General features: G+C 41.1%; 2 protein-coding genes across 4 annotated transcripts in view; one reads left to right on the plus strand and one right to left on the minus strand.

Moving 5' to 3' along the window:
* The window catches only part of utp15 (UTP15 small subunit processome component), a 41020-nt gene extending 36451 nt beyond the window's left edge, over nt 1-4569 (minus strand). For both annotated transcript variants that reach the window (XM_072581654.1, XM_072581657.1), the window contains exon 1: nt 4435-4569. The gene's annotated coding sequence lies outside the window, so the exon portion shown is untranslated. The remainder of the gene's footprint in view (nt 1-4434) is intronic.
* Nucleotides 4570-4813: 244 nt separating this feature from the next.
* Nucleotides 4814-17627, plus strand: part of ankra2 (ankyrin repeat, family A (RFXANK-like), 2) — a 44894-nt gene continuing 32080 nt past the window's right edge. The window contains exon 1 of one of the 2 annotated variants that reach the window (XM_072581672.1): nt 4814-5054. The gene's annotated coding sequence lies outside the window, so the exon portion shown is untranslated. The remainder of the gene's footprint in view (nt 5055-17627) is intronic. The other variant, XM_072581665.1, reaches the window with a different exon arrangement.

Genomic DNA, 17627 nt, shown 5'->3' on the forward strand with positions numbered 1-17627 from the left:
CCCGAAACGATTATTCTCCTGTTCCTTGGATGCTGCCTGACCTGCTGCATTTTTCCAGCAACACATTCCCTTGGACTAAGCGCTTTTGCGAGTGCGAACGGCCCCAAGGATATGGGGCTGTCCCCTTATGGATATCGTTTGGCCTGCCCTATCTGGGAACGAAAGGGAAACTGCCAACCCTGGAAACTAAAACTCTGTTCTTAAAGAAGTATATACTAGGCTTGTCCTCCTCTTTGTCTTTTCTTAGCAGACAAGGATTACTGGCACAGACTTCGCCCCTCGAATTCACCATTCGTCCCATCCGGCCGGGAGATTTGGTCCTAATTAAGTCATGGACAGAAAGTAAAGTGCAACCGGATTGGGAGGGACCATGCCAGGCTCTTTTGACTACTGAAATGGCAATACGGATGGTGGAGAAAGGCTGGACTCACTACACCAGGATTAAAGAACTGGTGGAATCCCCGGTTAAGGAAGAAGTCTGGAAAGCCGAATCAACGGAAGAACCACTGAAACTCGGACACAAAAGACTTTAAGTAACTGATTTTTATGCGGACGCGGGATAGTTTCTTTTTGATATCTATATATTGTATTGCATGTTAAATCGCTCGGTCCTTCAATACTATTGTAGGATGCTGGAGACTCTTAGGGTTACCATATTAGCCTTCTTAGTATTGGGATTTTGTCAAACAATGCTGTCATCTCCATATTTGTTAGTAATGGTCCCTGAGTCTGAATATCCACAAGCAACAGAGGTCGAAGCTTGCAGCCTAGTAAAATGCGCAGATGTAAAGTGTCAGAGGGAGGATATTTCCTCCGAAATCCTACTTAAGACCCTACTGGACACAAGGTATGGTTCGCAAAAACCGCCACCTGGCATCACTATCCATTTCACCCAGCCTTAGACTGTCCTGACAAAAAGTGCCACCCGATATATCTCACCATCAAAAAATACCTCCTCTGAAGATTCCTTTCCCTGTAAAAAAAAGGTCTCGATTCCTTAGCAACGATTTAAAGATAATAATGGAAGCCACTGGGAAGTGTTTTTCGGGCTGCAGTTTCCGAATAGTGGTAGGAAACGGAAAACGAGCCAAACAACTTGATAGTAAGACACAACATTTTGCTCCTCCCAAGGACCCAAAGGTAGTAAAAATTATAGAGGCAAAGGACTTGAAGCAGACCATTGAAATAGAAACTGGATACAGGGACGCAAATGCCTGGTTTGAATGGGTAAAGTTCACTGTTAAAACTCTGAATAAAAGCAATTGCTATGCATGTGCCTCCGGTAGACCAGTTGCCCAGATAGTCCCCTTTCCGCTCAGGTGGAACCAAAACAGGAAGGGCATGGAATGTATGATAGCCCTGTATCAGGATAAGACTGCATGGAATGATAGGAATTGTATATCCCTATCTCTAATGTTCCCTCCCTTGAAGAAGACAGATTTGAAAGCCCCCCTCACCATTTTTGACCACGGTCGAGAATCACACATCGTGTATAAGCCGACAGGGTACAAATCGGTCTAGAGACTTGGGGGAGCTGAGGTTATGTATAGAAACTCAGAATGACACCGAAACAGACAAAGGAGGGAACTACCCAGCTCTCAGGGTTCCCTGGGCGGATCTCTGGTGGTACTGTGGAGGCAGAATATTGCAACCTACCCCACCTCCTGACTGGAGGGGGATATGTGCAATTGGCAATCCCATTCATCTTGGCATTTGAGAAGGAGAAGGTGGTAGTAACAAAGAATGAGAGGAATAAAAAGGTCGTTATTAGATACTTCTTTGATGATGGGATTTATCTCGACTCTATAGGAGTTCCTAGAGGGGTCCCCGATGAGTTCAAGGCCTGCAACCAGATTGCAGCAGGTTTTGAATCAGCCCTATTTTGGTGGGTAACAGTCAACAAGAATGTGGATTGGATAAACTATATTTTTTTTACAACCAGCAAAGATTCATCAATTACACTAGAGATGCAGTCTAGGTTATTTCCAAGTTACTTGATGCAACCAGCAGAATGGCCTGGGAAAACAGACTGGCCTTAGATATTATCCTAGCCGAAAAAGGGGGTGCATGTGTGATGTTAGGAGGTAGGTGTTGTACCTTTATTCCAAATAATACAGCACCTGATCGGTCAATCACTTGTGCCTTGCGAGGACTGACCACCTTGGCGGAAGAATTGGCTGAGAATTCAGGAGTGGACACATCATTCACAGGATGGCTGGAATCATGGTTTGGGAAGAGGAAAGGTGAGGTAGTCTCCATCCTCACCTCTCTGATAATGGTAGCAGTGGTACTGACAGCAATTGGCTGTTGTATCATACATTGTGTACAAGGGTTAACAGAGCGGTTAATTGAGACGGCCTTGTCAAAACAAATGCCTCTAAAAGGTAATCAGGCAGAGGAACTCAACCTCTTGAACAATGAGGGGATGGGTGACCTTAAGGAATTAGCCACTATAAATGAAGTCTCAGGGATGATGCTAGCGAACTGGAAGGCAATGTATGAGACAAATACGGAAGACAACACTTAGTAGCCAAGAAGAAAAGGGGGGATTGTAAGGTATAGGGTTAAAGTTGTGCACAATAAAAGAACAGGTGTTGCTTCTGCAAAAGCTTACATTATAAAATTAGGCTGCACATGCCAACACTAAACAGTGAGAAGTGAAAACAGGTAGAATTATCTATGACTAATAGGGCAGAGCAACCGTGTAGCAGGATGTACCAGGCATTGGAAAACAGAAGAAGCGAAAATAGATAGAATTATCTATGACTAATAGGGCAGAGTGACCATGTAGCGGGATGTACCAGTAACAGGAGAATAGTGTGCCAGTCGCAGGAGGGATGTGGCCAACAGATGGAATTTAGTTTAGCAGGACGATCACATGAAGACAGCAAACTATGCCAGGATAGTCACATATAAGGAATGAGATAAATAAGTAAGGGGCGACAGACTTAGAGTAATGGGAGAAGTAAACAGAGGCGGAGAGAAGCTAGACAAAGGTGGAGTGAAGCTAGAGCTTGTGATTGGTTACTTTTGCTGTAGCGCGTAGCCTATGGGGTGAAAGGGGAGGACCGAGAGACGCAGCCGAACAGCATAAATCAGAATGTAACCCTCAGATCGGTGTGCTTACTCGTTAGGTACCCATTCTTGCAAGTACATATCAATAAAATTTGCAGCTTCAGAATTTGACTCAGACTGATATTTATTAATATGAGAGTTTTATTTCTCACATGATCAAGACTAGACTCTTGGGATGGTAATTGGCCATGTTGGATTTGACCTGCTTTTTGTATAAAGAACATACATGGATAATTTTCCACATTGTCAGGTAGATGCTAGTGTAGCAGCTGTACTAGAACCACTTGGCTAGTTCTATTGCCAGAACATTCATCAGGATGCTGCCTGGGCTGGAGCAATTCAGCTACAGAGAGGCCAAATTAGAGACAAAAAAAAAAACTGCAGATGCTGGAATCCAAAGACAAACAGGAGATGAAAGAACACAGCAAGCCAGGCAGCATCAGCAGGTGGAAAAGTCAACATTTCAGGTATAAGCCTTCTTCGGGACTGGGTTGTTTAGTTATAGCACAGAAGTGGTGGGGTGGGGGCAGTTGTACAGTCTGATTGAATGTACAAAGTTCTAATTAGCATTGATGGGATAGACTGGGAGAAACATTTCTCCTTGGTATAGAGGTCAATAGCTGGATCAGAGTTTTAAAATAAGGAATTGGAGGCATAGAATGGATTTGAGGAAAGTTTTTTTTCCCACACCCAGAAGGTTGGGTGTATCAGGAAATCACTGCCTAAAAGGGTAGTAGAAGCAGGAACCCACAACACGTTTAAGTAGTATCTTGATGGCAACTATCACATGAACTTCAGTAAGGTGTTCAACAAGGTTCTCCATGGAAGACTGGTTAGCAAGATTAGATCTCATGGAATACAAGGAAACTAGCCATTTGGATATCTGGTCAGCATGGACGACTTGGACCGAAGGATCTGTTTCCATGCTGTACATCTCTAGGACTTGAAACGCCATTGCATACAGAGGTCCAGACTAAGTGACGGAAAATGGAATTAAAAAGATGCACGTTTCATGCCTGGCACAGACACGATGGGCGAAAAGGGCCTCTTCTCGTCCTGTAAAATCTGTACGAATCTACATAAAGGAGATTTAATGCAAGTACTCAACATTTAGCCAGAGAGAAACCAGGTCCAAGAATCAGAACATTGATAAAAGAAATTGCAGCTGGGTTCTGTAATGCACACTGAAGTGAGTGCAGGCAGATTCAACTTATTGAATAGCTATGGGGGAAAAGGCTGGGAATGGCCCACACCACCCCACACGCTGCTTGACACGGTCTAAAAGTGACGCTCGCCAGGCCCTCGCGACCGCTCATCACGCAGGATCATTCGAATGGCGCCCGCCATTTAAATACTAACCGTCAGCGCCATCCACCTTTTAAACCGTAACCGTCAGCGGTGCCCGGCTCGCGCCGCCACTCATGCGGCTTCTCTCACCGTCCTCCACCAACACCGACTGGCAACCACGTCACTCCTATAGCGTCACTTCCGTCCCTCTTAAATCAACTTTATCGGCACTAACGGATGGGCACCAGTGTTTGACAACTATTTCTGTTTGAAAGAAGCACATGGACTCTTCTTGTCAAATCTGTATCATTGTACAAGCTCGAGCCATTGAAGTATAAGATGAGACTTCTGGCTTAGATGAGCTAAGTTTTCTTTTTGAAGGGAGGTGATGCCCCGCACAAAGATGGCACCCGGCCTCTATAAGTATTATTTGATAGAAAAGTACTGGATATTCTCAACGATACATCCGTCTGTGGAGCGAGAATGCGACTTGATGTTTCGGGCGATGATCTTTCCTCCCTTTTTCGTGGGGGAAAAAAAAACCCTTTCTCTAGTTGAAGTGACGGATGCAAATTTTGAACAAACTTTATTGATACACATTTCACTGCTGGGCTTCATGGGATGGGGAGAGGAATCTGAGACTGATGATGCCATTTAAACAGCAGACCCCGAAGGTGGGTCGCTGTTCAAAGGTAAGCAACACTGATTTAAAACACATTTATGATTTGGTTCTTGTTACTTTCCATAACTTACGTTTGAACAGCCAAAAGGTTTGTGCAGCACCCCTTTAGTGCATATAGTTTTGAAACCGTAGGCAATCTATTTCAGTGGGTCCTGAAATTAGGCTCATGCCAGAGAGGCCTAAGTTTATGCAAAGCTGTGAGGAAGCAGGGAGTTTGGGAACCCTTATGTTTAATAAAACAGAAAGTGCTGCGAAACTAAGTATTTCAGGCAGCATCTCTGTGGAGAAACAGAGTTAACGTGATCTGAAGAAGTCATATCTGACTCGAAATGTTAACCCTGTTTCTCTTTCCACACATGCTGCCAAACCTGCTGAGTTTCCCCAGCACTTTCTGTTTTTATGTCAGATTTTCTACATTTTGTTTTTGCCCCTTGTTTTTAGGATCTGAAATGATCGCTATAGGCTCTTATGGGAAGAGGCTGAACAAGCTGGGCTGTTTTGCCTGGAGCGTCGGAGGCTGAGGGGTGACCTTATAGAGGTTAACAAAATTATGAGGGGCATAGATTGGATAAGTAGACAAAGTCTTTTCCCTAGGGTCGGGGAGTCCAGTACTAGAGGGCATAGGTTTAGGGTGAGAGGGGAAAGATATAAAAGAGACCTAAGAGACAACTTTTTCATGCAGAGGATGGTACATGTATGGAATGAGCTGCCAGAGGATGTGGTGGAGGCTGGTACAATTGCAACATTTAAGAGGCATTTGGATGGGTATATGAATAGGAAGGGTTTGGAGGGATATGGGCTGGATGCTAGCAGGTGGGACTAGATTGGGTTGGGATATCGGTTGGCATGGGCAGGTTGGACCGAAGGGTCTGTTTCCATGCTGTACATCTCTATGATAGATACATGTCTGGACTGTGACTTGCAGTGTGACACCAGTGGACTATGAAAGGAGTTTAGCTTCATTAGGATATGGTTGGAGGAAAACAAATCTGAATTTTTCACATTTCTTGACCTTTGTCAGCAAGTCTATCTCAGTGACCATAATGATTAGGAACAGGAGTAGGCCATTTGGCCCCTCAAGCCTGCTGTGCCATGCAGGAGAATCATGGTTAATCAAACATTTATAACATACATTTTCTTGCCCTTTCCGCATAACCCTTGATTCTGCTTCTGATCAGGAATGTATCTATTTCAGCATTAAATGCATAAAGGTAATCTGTCCCCACAGCTCTCTGCAACAAGGAGTTCCAAAGACACTCAACCTTCAGAGAATAAATTCCTCCTAATTCCAGTCTTAAATTGGCACTATTTAATTCTGAGACTAAGCTGTCTGGTCTTAGACTCTCTCAACAGGTGGCAATGTTACCTCAGTATTTACCCAATGAAGCCCCTTAAAAATCCTATATTTTTCAATGAGATCACATCTCAGTTTTCTAAATTCTGATAAGTAGAGTCCCAACGTAATTAACCTTTACATCTAAGACAATCCCTCCATGCTGAGGACATCTAATACCCTTTCTCTGAGTTGCTTCCAATGAGCTGATATCTTTTCTTAATTAAGGAGACCTAAAGTGTTCTAAGTAGTCCAGATGTGGTCTAAGCATCACTTGTACATTGCAGTAAGACTTCCTGAGTCTTATACTCCAACCCCTTTAAATGAGCCAACATTCCATTGGCCTTCCTGATTATCTGCAGTATCTGTATGTTAACATTGTGTTTTTCATGCACAAGTACCCCCTTTATGTTGCAACTTTCTGCAGTTTTTGTTCTTTTTGTTTTCCCATTCAAAATGAATAACTTTGCATTTTCCTACATTATGTTCCATTTTCCAACTTTTTGTCGTGTTTATTTAATCTCTCAGTATCTCTCTGTGAACTGTCTTTATCCTTTACACACCTTGCCTTTACAACTATTTTTGAGTCATTTGTAAATTTGTCTAAATACATTCGCTTCCTTACTCCAAGTCATTACTATATATTGTAAACCATCGTGATCCCTGTACTTATCCCTGTGGAACCTCACTAGTCACAGATAGCCAACCCAAAAAAGAGCCACTTATCCCCACCTCTATTTCCTGCCCATTGGCCAGTTCCCTATCCGTGCCAATATGCTACCACCAGCATTATGGGTTCTCATGTCTTAACCTTTTGTGACGTACCTCATCAAACACCTTCTGGAAATCCAAATACTTCCTCAAAAAGTCTCTGGTTAGTTAGACACGACTTCCTTTTCATGAAGCCATGCTGATTCTGCTAGATTAGGCTGTGATTTTTGAAATATTCTGCTATTACTTCCTTATTAAATGATTCCATTACTTTTCCAACAATAGATGTTCGGCTAATTGGCTGATGGCTACCCACTTTCTTCCTCCCTTTTTGATTAAGAGTGTATTATTAGCAGTTTTCCAGTTCTCTGGTCCTTTTCCAGAATCAAAGGAAATTTGGAAAATTGCATCCACTATCTCTGTAGCTACCTCTTTTAAGATCCTAGGATGCAAGCCATCAGGGCCTTTAGCACCATTATATTGCCTAATTGTGCTTCCCTAGTGATGGTGATGGTTTTTAATTTCTTCCCCATATTCTCTAGTATTAATGGAATGTTTGGATTATCTTATACCGTAAAGACTGATGCAAACTACCAGGTTAACTTCTCTGCCATGTCCTGGTTTCCCTTTCTCTCCAGATTCATTTTCTAAGGGGTCTCTGTTGATTTGAGCCCTCTTTTCCTTTTTATATATTTAAATAAGCTCTTATTGTCAATTTTTATATTTCTCGCTAGCTTGTGCTCGTAAGTTATTTCTTGAGGTTTATTATCTTTTTGTCCTTTGCTGGATTCTGAATTTTCCCAGTATTCCGCACTATCACTGATTTTTGACTGATTATGTGCCTTTTCGTTCAACTCAGTACTTTCCTTAAATTCCTTGGTTAGCCGTGGTTGATTTATCCCTCTCTTAGAAACTTTCCTCCTGACTATGTATTTTTACTTCGAGTCATGAGTGACCTACTTAAACGTCTGCTGCTTCTTGCCTACTATTATTCCTGTTAATCTATCTGCCCAGTTCACTTTAGCTGATTTTATCCTCATTATATTGTAATTCCCTTTAGTTTAGTTAAACAGAGTGGTTTCCAACTCAAGTTTCTCACTGTCAAACTGAATGTAAAATTCTTTCACATTATTGTAACAATTGGAGAATTTTGTGCTCCTTTTACTCTGGTCTCTTATCTCTTGCATTCCCTTCATTCAACCATTGGGGTTATGCCTTCAACAACTTGGCCCTTCCTCTGTCCATCTGTTTTAATTCTTCCTTTAAGACTGTCATTTAATAATATATTTGACCAACTAGACACCTGTCTAATATCTCTTTAATTTAGCTTAGTATTTGTTTTTGTCACTTTATCCTGCTGGGAAATAGCTTGCTACAATTTGATTAATTATTTGACTTACTGTCACATGTACAGAGATACAGCAAAAAGTATTGTTTTACATCCTATCCAGACAAATCATACCTTACACCAGGGTAATAGAGCAGAATGCTGAATATAGTGTTACAGCTACATTGTTGCAGAGAATACATATGATATGTCCATTCTTAATTCTGAAAGTAGCATAGGTACATGTATCTTCTGCCCTATGCAGAAGAGTGGAAGAGAGTATAATGGGGATGAGAGGGGTATTTGATTATGTTGGATGCTTTCCTCAGGCGGAGTAAATATAGACAGTGTCAATGGAAGGTAAGCTGATTTTGTGATGGACTAGGCTGTGCTGACAATTCTCTGTGATACATTTTACAAGATTATATGATAAAAATTATTTTATTGTATTCGATTTGTTATTTTAAACTTAATGCTAAAGCAAAATATTCTTGACGTTGGAAAAATGAACTAAAAACAAAGTGCTGGAAACACTCTGCATACCTGTTGCATACATTGCCCATTCTCTTAATCTTTGGCTGTTTGGTGGGGAAGCACAATTAACAAGCCAGAGGATCTTGTGAGTGTGCATTAATGATTCCCTGGGTAGACATCTCCAGATCTAGATGAAAACTGAAAGAACTGTGGCTGCTGTAAATCAGAAACAAAAACAAATTGCTGGAAAAGCTCAGTGGGTCTGGCAACATCTGTGCAAAGAAATCAGAGTTAACATTTTGGGTCAAGTGACCTTTCCTCAGACCCTTGGAGGATAATGCTGCATCTGTACTTGGATGGCCCAGGTAGTGTACATGCTGTCTCTTTGCAAAAGCTATTTAACTAGTCCCTTCTCTGCCTGTTTCCCATTGTCTGATCTGTGTTTTCCCTTCAGGTATTCATCCTAGGTTCCTGTTCACATACTCACAGAATTGTTTTCGTGCAGATGAAGGCCATTTGACTCATTTTGACTCCACTGGCTGTTTGAGCATTTTGACTTTACAGCAGACTTGTGTCTTTTCCCCATAACTCTGCAGTTACTTCTGTTTAAATGATCAACCTATGCCCTCTTAAATGCCTCAATCAAAACTGCTTTAGCATACTCCCAGGCAGTGCATTTCAAACCAGACCATTTGCTGTTTTTCTCGCTTAGTATTTGCTTTTTTGGAAAAAACACTTGGAAAGTGTCACCTGGCTCTCAATTCTTTTATGAGGAGAAATAACTTATCCCTAACTACTCTACAGACCCCTCAAGGTTTTGAAAATTTCTATTCATCTCCCCTAAGCCTCATTGACCATTGCTCTTTGTTTCCTGTAGCTAACCTAATTTTGTATCCATATTGCTACTGTCACTTTTATTCCATGCCATATCTTTTTTCTAACGTGTCTATTGTGTGACACTGTATCAAATATCTATTGGAAGTCCATGTACGGCACATCAACAGGCTTTCCCCTTTTCAATACTCTGTCACTTCTTCAAAACTCGAGAAAGTTAGCTAGGCATAATTTGCCCTGAATAAATCTACCACGAATCTTCCAAATTAACCCACATTTTTCCATATGACACATGAATTATTTTTTGAAGTTTTCAACAACAAAGTTAAAGGCTAGTCTGCAATTATTAAGCCTCTCCTGACAACTTTTTTTGAACAAAGGCATATTGTTTGCAATTCTTCATTCCTCCAGCACCACCCCTGAATCCAGGGAAAACTGAAAGATTATTGCCTGGGTCTCTGCAATTTTCACTCTCACGTGCTTCAGTATCCTATTTCATCCAGTCTGGCTGCCTTATCACCATTTATGTACTGACAACTTTTCCAATATCTTCTCCTTACCAATTTTAAATCCTTCAGTAACTGAGTTTTTTTCCTCTATGTGCATGACCTGGGCAGCATCTGCCTCCTATCTAAAGACTTATGCAAAGTATCAATATAACACGTCAGCCGTGCCTCTTGCCTTAATGTTTCAATATCCTTTTTTATCTCTAATCGGCTTATTTATCATTTTATCATCCGTTTAGTATCAATGTGCTTAGAGAAAACTTTGGGATTTTCATTTGTTGGCTGCAAGTCACTTTTGCATAATCTCTTTTTCTTTCTTATTTGTTTTTTCACCTCTTTTCTGAACCTTCAGTATTCAGCTTGATTCTCGAATGCATTTACCACTGGAAGCTTGTCATAAGCGTACTTTTTCTTCTTTAGCTTCATTCCTATTTCCATCTGAAATCCATTGAGCTCTCAATTTGTTTATCCTATCTTTCCTTTTTGATGGCATATACTTTGATTGTCCAAGCCATAACCTTTTCAAAGGTAGCCCATTATTCAGCTACTGTTTTTTATTGCCAATCTTTGGTGCCACTGTTTCCAGCCCTGCTTCTTTCTTGACCTATTGAAGTTGGCTTTTTGTCAGTTGATGATTATTTCTCTGGATTTCCACTGTCATTCTAAATCTTATGAACCTAATGTTTTAAGTAAAGGAAATCTGCCATCCTTAACTGGTTTGGCCTATGTGTGACTCCAGACCCTCAACAATGTGGTTAACTAATAGCAACTATCAGGGCATTTTGGGATGGGCAGTGACTGTTAGTCCAGCCAGCAATGCCACCATCCCATGGACAAGAAAGATTCAATGATCACTGTCCCCCATAGTTCTCCCGCTTGTCTTTTGATCTACCTCATTCCCAAGAACCAGATCTAGAAGTGCCCCCTTTCTTGTTGAAATTTACACCTTGCTGTAGGAAATTCTTTGAACAAAATCTGGTGTCACCCACCCCTCACTGCTCCTTACGCTACCTCTATCCCAGTATATATCTGCATAATTAAAGTCCCTTATTATAACTACAATATATTGTTTATGCCTTTCCGTAATTTCCTTGCAAATTTGTTCCTGTAATCTTTCCCACTAATTGGCAATTGATAGATTCTACCAACCATGTAATTGCACCTTCCCTGATCCTTACCTCTTACCAAATCAATTCTGTCCTTGCCCCCTCTGAGACATCCTCTTTCTGCAATGCTCTCCTTATTCAAAGCACCCCCTACTTGTTTTTTATTCCCTTTCTTCATATTTCTTAATGTTTTGTACCAGGAATATTTAACACTCAGATCTACTGTTGAGTCAGCTTTCTTATGTATGCCACCAAACCATTATGATTCTACATGGCAATCTGTACTCGAACTCCCTCCTCTTAAACTAAAATATAGTTATTATTCTCATACCTGCCATGTAACCCTAATTTAGATTCCACTACTTTGTCCTTTACTCTGACTCTACAATTAACTTTAGATTCTGTCTCTCCCAGCATTTTGTGCACCCTGGCATTACTTTCTAAAATTCTTTCCTGGTTCCAACATTTCTACTGATTGAATTGAAACCCTCCACAGTATAGTAGCAAAAAACCCTGGACAAAACTGCATCTCCATCCCAGTCCTGTTCAGGTGCATTTTGTGCAGGTGCCATCTCCTCCAGAGCCAATCCAAAGTATTTGGAGTCCTCCTTCCTGCACCAAGTTTCTAGCTGCACATTCATCTGTCTAATGTTCTTATTTCTGTGCTCACTTGTATGTGGTACTGGTTAGTTCAAGAATTACTACATTATAGGTACTGCTCGTTAGTCTTCTACCTAGCTCCTTAAATTCTAATTGCAGAATCCTCCTTCCTACCAATGCTGTTAATATCAAAGTGGACCATGACCTTTGGCTGTTCGCTCTCCCCTAAAAGAATGTCCTGCAACCATTCTGTGACATCCTTGACCATTGCACCAGAGAAGCAACCTTGAGTCGCAGCTGCAGAAATACCTGTCTGTTCCCCTATCTGAAGAATCCTCTGTCAGTATGTTTAAGTACCCATTCAAGGTGGCTCAGGGAATCTCTGATGGACTTAATCTGTAAGCCTCTCTTGGTTCGTCCCAGGTAGTGTGGAATATATAACTCTTACAGACAATTTAGTTTAAATTATTACCTTTATTTACCAATGGTATCATGTTACATTATAACATTATAACATAGATACCTAGAAGCCAGGCCTGACCTAAGGTTCTAAAACCATTAGCAGAGTAGTGGTGCCAGCTCTTACCCCTGAGAGCTCTTTCAGGCTACACTCCTTATTGCTGCATACAGAATTTGATATTAAAATTATAAAAACACTCATGTCCTTAATCAGATAAGCAGCAATAAAATGGCAAAAGTTTGCAGAGGAAGAGAAACTCATTGACAGGTCTGAGTATGCTTGACTAATTAAGCTACATGCACATCAAAGTGGGAAACCTTGATCAAACCAGGCCCCAAATGGCTGTTTGCTTTGGCTAGATAACAGTACATCATTACGAGAGAGTAGCCTAAACTATGTGGAAAAGGTCATGAGGTAACCTTGCTTGACTAATATGTCCAGTAAAAATCATCTTAGATTCCTAGAATGCAAATTAAATTCATAACATTCAAGGATCTTGAGCTCTAGGGAACAACATACAAACATTCAATCCATGACAAGCAAGTGTTCACTCAAATCAGATCACAGAGAGTTAATCTTTCCACCAGCTTCCATCCTGTCTGTCTCTTGAATCCTTCAGTCAGTGAATGGAGTTTACAGAAAAATATTTTCGCTCTCTCACTCACACATGAACATCTTCCAACTTCCTTACTATGTCAGTTTCAGCCCTTGTGTTTTCCTAGCCTGTAAGGGTAATGAGACATTCACATCCGAGAACAGTCAAGATTAAGGAGCTGAACTTCATAAATTCAAATCTGATCAGTGTGGTATACATGAAAACATATCAGGATTGTTCTATTATGTGCATATTTCACTCAGCTTATTGAATTACATGTTATTTTCCTATTTAGTAAGAGTTTCTTTTAAGAGTCTTTGATATAAACAGAAATTTAGTTATCCAACATCCAATTGTAAAACATGCGCAATCTTCCAGCCCCAGTGTGAGAAGGAAGTACTGCCACATATTCCCCAAGTGAGCAAATGTTATCACCTTATTTACACCGATTCATTGACACTGAGAACAGATGTCCCCAGGTCTTCTAAACAAACAATATGAAGACAGTCATACATTTCACTATACTAAATTGTGTCTGCCTATTTCAACATTCTCAGTCGTCTCTTGAAGTCTGTTACTCTGTTCACCATTTATAACAGTATCAAGTTTTTTTCAATCCATAAACTTATAAAATATAAAATTGCCTGAACAATTCAGTCATTTATAAACAACAATCGATGGTCCTAAAATCCTCGGATACCTCATTCAGGTTATTCAAAAATTATTTTCTTTTAACAAATTAATACTTGGCTAATGTGAAAGCTGTCAGGGAAAGTACAGTAGCGCCTCGACTTATGAACTTAATCCGTTCCGGGACGCAGTTCGCGAACTGAATCAATTTTTCCCATTGCTTGGATAGTGTTAAAAATGCTTGGATGGCTGTTCAGAGCGTACGCGCCAAAGACTAACTGAATGAGATCACACGGGGCCAGACAGCTTTTGCGTTCAACAAGAGTGTAGCAAAGCAGAACAATGAAACCAGGTGGTTGCACACGGGCATTTTGCGTTCGTATCTTTGTTCGTACCTTGAATTTCGTACATACGTTGAAGCAAAATTTTACGTACAATCCTGTTCGTAAACCAATTTGTTCGTGAACGGGGTCGTTCGTATTTCAAGGCGCTACTGTATTTCAAAAATCTGGAACAGAAATGTTTCCTGTCATTTAAGAAGCGGTTTCAGTTCAGATCTAAGTCTCAAATATTCGTGGGAAACAAATATAGAATGTATTAAACTATGTTCTCCGAATGAAATTTCTCAAATAAAACAGTCAGAATTACAATAGCAACTTTGGTAAAGATCAACATTTTTTGAATTTGCAATCTGAATGGGACCCATGAAGTCTTAACAATCATTGGAAGAACTTAAACAGCTCAGCCTCAATTTCTAGTATTCTTTAAAACCTCAACAAAATGTCAAACTTAATGCACTCTTTTTTTTTAACACTCTGCATTTTAAAAAGAAAAATTCAAAAATATTTTAAAACAGCAAGTTTTGAGAAGATTTGTAGCTCAGGTTGAGGTTCGTGAGCTGGAAAGCTCATATTTAGACATCTGGAGCCACACTGAAGATGTTACCTAGTATGGTGACAAAACATCTGAAAATGAACCTTCCAGCTCAGCGAACAAACCTACATCCATCCTTTAATGCAATACTCTCATCTGACTAAAGCATGACCATTGACTCAAACAGACATTTTTTGTTTCAAATTTCAAACAAATCAGGGGCTCAAGGTCCTCAATCAATTTGTTTTACAGTTACAAGTTTGATAATTTTAAAAAGGACATAATGTTGTACAATTTCAATGTAAAAACAAAATCTGACCTGTTACATAGCCCAAAAAACACAATTGAAGGCAAAACAGTTACTTAAAATGATTTTCTGAACCAGTATTTTAATAAACAAAATTATTTAAATATCAAACACTTTCAGCACGGCACAATTGAACCCCCCACCCATCCTCAGTGACCCAAGTATTAGTACAACCTTATTTTCAGAATTTTTTTTGAAGAGCCTCTGGTCAGAAATGTTTTTCATTGTAATACGGGGGAAGAATGCACACATTTGAGAGCCCCCTCAGTTCACCCAGTGGCGATCCATGAAATGGCAAACGAGTCAAAAAATGGAAGAGGTGGCCCCAAAAGATCCACACCAAAGTTGGACAAAAATATATCATGTCCACAGACTCCCAATCAACCACATGATACAGAAGAAAACCACAAGCATTGGTCCAAAATTCCCAAAGCTCCGCAAACCCCACAGCACCTGGCACGTGTGCACACAAAAGGATCACTAAAACATTCTCACCTCGGTGGAAACTGGATTGAGGAACACCACCCCACCATTAGATGAGGCTGTGAAGGAAAGAAAGACCAGCCGTACTCTCCCAATGAAATCATACCCACAAAAAGAGAAAAGCTTTGCAGCAGACCACACAGCACCGCAGTCCAAGCCACTCCTCTTCTCCCAGAAGAAAGACTCGCCGAGTCGCGTCAACAGCCCAGAAACTGAGACTCCCACAACAAAAACTCTGACAAAACTTCTCTGGCAGTCCACTGTCGGGACCCAAGTGGACTGGCTCCCCTTTTTCCAGTGACGCCATTTCATCCCAAAAGTACTGCTCAGGGGAACCATGGGGGACAAAGGCGATAACTTTAACTTTAAGTAGTACCAAATTCTAGCTAACTTTTTTTATGTGCCGGAGCGTTAAATCTTGTGTCTGTAGAGAACTTTATACTCCTTTTTCCCGAGAGGACCTTAATCCCTTTGTTACTTCTCGCAGGGACTCAAACCCCTTTTTAACCCTGGGGACTCTAACCCCAATTTAACCGTGATTCACACAAAGCAACTCATTGGTGTGCAGTTACCTCAAAGATTCCGTCACTACCTAGCCCCAGGAGACAATGGGTCAACTGAGTGTTAAGTTTAGAGGGAGAGAGAGAGATCAAGGTGAAGTTTAATTTGTAGGCCAGTCCATCTCCTGCAACCAACACTCAGACAATCACTTATTCAGTCCACTCCATGTATGTTGGAATCCCACCATTATATTAGGCTTTTTTCCTGAGATTTCACATACACGATGCAATTTGCACACACTAACTTCTGCAAACAATTAAAGTTTATTAAAGCCTGTTTAAGCTAGATGACCCCTAAAACCCTCTTCGCAGGCATGCAAAGTCGAGTCAAAGAGGCCCTGAAACAAAGAAAACACCACCTATATACAGGTCAGTTCATAATGTTTACAGATACTCTGGCCACTCCCTCACAGTCACATGTGACCCCAGGTACAATGGTAGGATGAGATCATACCCTGAGATAATGTAAATGCCCTAATCTTGGGGAATCATTATGCAGACCATTTCCTGATTCTGTGATTCCCCGAGACAATGCAGGTGTGACATAACGAGCTTCAGGGGATGGCTATGAAAGCATTTCAGAATGGAAGGCACTGAATGCTGGTTTAATTTGATAATAGTAGGGGAGTAGTAGCAAATGACCATCTACATTCCTGCATGAACGTCGGCCCTACCCATTCCAGAATGTTCGGTCAGTGCAGTTTAATCCTTTAATATTACGTTAATGTCCAGAGAGATATTACAATTTAATCTTTTAACATTACACATGCACCCTACTAATGATCCATTGTCCTCACCAATATGTAGAACAGAAGTATGGTGAGTAAATGAGATCTCTGGGGATTCCAGCACTAGCAATCTGTTTTTCTTGAACTGTCTGGCAGTCATCCATTCCCTATCTGCCTATTTGCCCTAACTTAATGTGCCCACCTCACTATGGTCTTCAGCAAGGCGTTCAACAAGAGACAGATAAAAGCGAAGAGGAATTTGCAACAGCAACAGTATGTGATGGATGGCAGTTATAGGAAGGGAGGAAGGTTTCAGATACAGTCACACAGATGGGTTAACTCCAGGAAGGGTAAGAGAGGTCGGCAGCTAGTGCAGGAGTCTTTTGTGGATATACCCATTTCAAACAGGTATGCTGTTTTGGAAAATGTAGGGGGTGATGGATTCTCAGGGGAACGTAGCATGAACAGCCAAGTTTCTGGTATTGAGATGGGCTCTAATGCAATGAGGGGTACGTCAGCTTCTAAGAGATCAATTGTGTTAGGGGATTCTGTAGTCCAAGGGACAGACAGATGTTTCTGTGGCCAGCAGAGAAAAAGCAGAATGGTGTGTTGTTTCCCTGGTGCCAGGATCAAGGGGAGAGGGGCCAGCAAGAAGTCATTGTCCACATTGGAACCAACGATATTGGAAGGGAAAAGGTTGAGATTCTGAAGGGAGATTACAGAGAGTTAGGCAGAAATTTGAATAAGAGGTCCTCAAGGGTAGTGATATCTGGATTACTCCCAGTGCTACGAGCTAGAGAGTGCAGGAATAGGAGGATAGAGCAGATGAATGCATGGCTGAGGAACTGGTGTATGGGAGAAGGATTCACATTTTTGGATCATTGGAATCTCTTTTGAGGTAGAGGTGACCTGTATAAGAAGGACGGATTGCACCTAAATTGGAAGGGGACTAATATACTGGCAGGGAAATTTGCTAGAACTGCTTAGGAGGATTTAAGCTAGTAAGGTGGGGGGGTGGGACCCAGGGAGATAGTGAGGAAAGAGATCAATCTGAGA

Source organism: Chiloscyllium punctatum, chromosome 2 (genome assembly GCF_047496795.1).
Source record: "Chiloscyllium punctatum isolate Juve2018m chromosome 2, sChiPun1.3, whole genome shotgun sequence".
Taxonomy (NCBI): Eukaryota; Metazoa; Chordata; class Chondrichthyes; order Orectolobiformes; family Hemiscylliidae; genus Chiloscyllium; species Chiloscyllium punctatum.